This window comes from Benincasa hispida, chromosome 12 (assembly GCF_027475165.1).
Source record: "Benincasa hispida cultivar pf3 chromosome 12, pf3_genome.v1.1, whole genome shotgun sequence".
Classification (NCBI taxonomy): Eukaryota; Viridiplantae; Streptophyta; class Magnoliopsida; order Cucurbitales; family Cucurbitaceae; genus Benincasa; species Benincasa hispida.
In genome coordinates, this window is record NC_143489.1 from 61,004,907 (window position 1) to 61,009,154 (window position 4,248).

The following is a 4,248-nucleotide window of genomic DNA, read 5'->3' on the forward strand; positions in this document are numbered from 1 at the left end:
CTCAAGGAGTCCAAGTCTATAGGATAAAAGAGGCACATGGTAATGTGCACCCCAAAAGATAAATGGATTTGGATCGACTAATTCAGTTGAACATATAATAATTGAAAAATAATTGAGTCAGACTCGAATAGACATCCTGCAATGTGATGTGTTATTTCACTATGTGAAGGCCCATTTTAAGGCCCAATATTATGGACTAGGTTTCAGATATAAAACCAAAGGCAGCGTCGGTTGGTTGATGTAACATCACGCAGACCGAGAGAGGGTTGACGACAGAAAGAAAAATTAAAAGGAATTTTAGAAAATTAAGAAAACTCATTTCGAACAACAAAGATTTTCAGCCTTTGGGGGTTGATTTGTGATCCCATCCACCTAAAATTTTGACAATATATTTTTGATACGAGAGACTTCAATTTACACAATAGAAATTACACTAGATTATAGTGATAATTGTTTGTCACTTCAAGTGAGACTTTTCTAATTTATTCTTCTTTATTATTGTCATTTGTTGCCGAGGTTATCGAGCTTGAGATATATTTTATGTATGCCTCTAGTTGTGACTACGAATAACTTTTTTTGTACTTATTATTAATTATAGTAGAGATTTTGACCTTGGTTCGTGTTTTTTTGCTCATCACATTGAGGATGTTTTTCCACATTGAAATCGTTTGTGTCACTTGCATGATAATTATTATTGTTTCTAGTTAACTAATTTCCTATTAGATTCGCAATGTGCCCCTAAAACTAGTAATAATATGTGGAACAAGCTTGAGTTACTATGTGCTTCTAAAACTTATAATAATATAATTTATTTTTTCAAACAAATGATGGCGGTGAAGTATCAAGTTCGAAGACGAGATACATGGGGTTACCGGTCCTTGGTACATTGTCAGACTCGTGGGTAATATTTAGAACCTCCTTATCAAACTCAGCCCCAAATGAAGTACTAAGTATAGACTTAGTAAAGAGTAATGTGTTGACAAAATTACACTAGTCACCGACGATTTTTACATTTTTTTGATGGTAATGTTATAAATCTTGCTACACAACAGATCAATAGTGGGGTGATTGACAATGACACCTCAGTTCACGCTACATCCAAGAGAGATTTCTTTGCATCCTATACACGGTGATTTTGGCAATGTTAGGATAGGCAATGATAGATACTCAAAAGCAATTTGCATTAGAGATGTACACTTGGAGAACAAGAATGATTCTAAGCTGATTTTGAAGAATGTGAAACACATTTCTGATATACGCATGAATTTGATTTCTGCAAGTAAGTTTGATGAAGAAGGTTTTTACAATACCTTCTATAGTGGTAAATGGAAGCTTACTAACGGCTTTATAGTGGTAGCTAAGGAGAGAAATATTCATCATTGTATTATAAGCAGGCTAAGATACTAGCCAAGAAAAATCATCTTAGTGATATAAAGAGTGCACCCCTAAAAAGGTGTTCTCATTATTTGGTAAGAACGTAGACAAAAGTTACTTTTAAGTCATCTCATTATTCAAGGAAACCAGTTGTACTAAACTTGGTACATTCTGATATATGTGGTGCTATGAAAACAAAAATACTTAGAGGTGTCAAATTTTATTGAAGGAACCGAATTCCTTGCGAAAGCATGTGAACATTGTGTACAAACTACAAGAAAATCTATTTTTAGTGACAAATATTTAGTGGCGCAGTCAATTTTTGTTACTAAAAGTTTATATTTAACAACGCGTTTAAAACCATGTTGTAGAATATCATTATTAGCAATGACATTTGCATTGGCATCACTGAAACAATTTGTGACGTATTGACTAGCGCCGCTAAATATTAAAAACTTTTTGGCAACATACTACATTGTTATTGAAAGTACACAATATTTTATAAAAAGAATTAATTGAAAATTTGGAGCCCCTTAATTATTTTTGTTTTTCCTCTATTCTTTCCCCCATTTCCATTTTCCTAAAACCCAAACCCTGTTTCATATAATTTCCTTTCCCTTCTCTTCAGATCCTATTTTTCAATTTTCCCAACAAGCCATTTCCTCTCTTCCATTTTTGTTTTCTCCCCCTCCCATCATTTTCTTCGATTCTCTCTTCCTTACCATAAGCCCTTTCTTCGACCAACCCTTCTCAATGTCGAAAGCATCCACAGTTACATGATAGTTGCTCTCTCATTCTCTTAACTCTCTCACGTGTTTCGTACTCGAGACAATGCTGCAAGGTCGCCGGCTCCACTTAGGGTTTTAAAAGATGTGATATTAGGTGAAAATTTAACTTTCAAAACAAGAGGGAACCAATCTTTTGTTTAGAGAATCCCACATTGGAAAATTTAGTGTTGGAAACCTCTTTTATGTACTCTAATCTTGAGTTTTGGGTTTGGGCCCCAAGGGGTACCCATGTTTTGAAAGGAATGAGAAGATAGACCAATGTGGGTTCAGTAAACGTCTCGCGCGTGTCGTTACTGCCGTCCAATTAGTCAGGCATGGCGCGTGTGTGTGATTATTAATTTTAATAAAAATATTATTTTTTATTATTTTTTTAATCGAGAATAAAAAAAGGTCCACTTCGTCCGCTCCACCATTTCTTCCGCCTACATTCTGAGGCAGAGAGTCTTTTTCGCTCCCTACAGTTCGACGCTGAAGGCCTATAAAAGGTTTGGCCTTCATCAATTCGATCATCACATTTTCATTCTTCACTTCTCATTTCACTTTTCCTCTCCTCTTTCATTTTAGTTCTCTGAGCAGTTCGTTTAGAAAGGGTGTGTGTTTCGATCAGTAACGGTGCATTTCCGATCGGGTTTTCTTTGGTTGTTTTATCCTGGAGACGACGTGGCAATTTTCAGACTTGCTTGCACACTTGGGTAGAGCTGCAAAACATCTTAAAGAGAGTGAACTCCGCAACTCAGCCTATAATGAGTTTTTGTTTTGCAGGTTTTGCTCCTTGCTTGACCGCCGTGATTTGACTATTTACTGTTCATCATTCGGAGGGTCCTGCTGTTTCTAACAATTTTAAGACGTTTATGCCACATCATCAATGGCCCTCAGTAGCAACAATGGCGTTATGATATCTGACTTCAATCGTCCATTCCGGTTTGAAGGAGCGAACTTCAAGTAGTGGAAGCAAAAGATGTTGTTCTTTCTCCCGTCAAGAAAGTTGCCGAAACTTGTACCAGAGCTAAGTTGATGGTCCCTTTAGAAGAACCAACTAAACAATAGATAAAAGAAGTTGCTGACTGGGAGAAGAAATAATTTATTTGTAAGAATTTCATTTTAAATGGTTTGACTGATGATCTGTATGACTACTACAGTACAATGAAGACAGCGAATGAGGTCTGAGATACTCTGCAAAAGAAGTATGACACCGAGAAGGCTGGGTCAAAGAAATATGTTATTAGCCGTCATCCCAAGTTCCAGATGATGGATGACAAATCCCTAGAGGCCCAAATCCCATGAACTCTAGAAGATAGACCATAAGATAAATATTGAAGGTATGTCTCTAGACGAATAATTCCAAGTTGTTGTTATTATTGATAAACTGCCCCCTTTGTGGAAGGACTTTAAGAACAATTTGAGGCATAAGACCAAGGAGTTCTCCTTAGAGAGTCTTATAACCCGGCTAAGGATCGAGGAGGAAGCTCGGAAGCAGGACCAGAGGGAGGAGATGAACGCAGTACCTACAAAACCCGCCTCTACCGTGGTAAAACCTGACAAAGAATCTAAGTGGACAAAAAGGAAAGGTCAGAATCGTGGCTCCAGCAACCAAAACTAACAAAAAAAAGGCCCCTTTAGGAGAAACAGTATAGTTCCTCTGCTTTAATTGTAATAAACCTGGGCATATCTCTAGGAACTGTAGGAACAAACGTCGTCCTGCTGGTTAGGCAAACCTGATAGAAGAACCGTTAGTCGCCATGATCACATAAGTAAATATGATCGGTTTTGAAGGGTGGTGGATAGACACTGGCACACGCGCCATGTCTGTCACTACCTTAGTCTATTTAAAACTTATACTGAAACTAAGGATAAGAGTATTCTGTTGGTCACCACTCCACGAAAGTTGCTGGAACTGGCAAGGTGGAACTGAAGTTTACCTCTGGGAAGACCCTCACGTTGAAGGACGTTCTACACACTCAGAAGATAAGAAAGAATTTGATTTTGGGCTATCTCCTCAACAAAACCGGGTTTACTCAAACTATAGGGGCAGACCTATATACCCTTACCAAAAATAATGTATTTGTAGGGAAAAGATATGCAACTT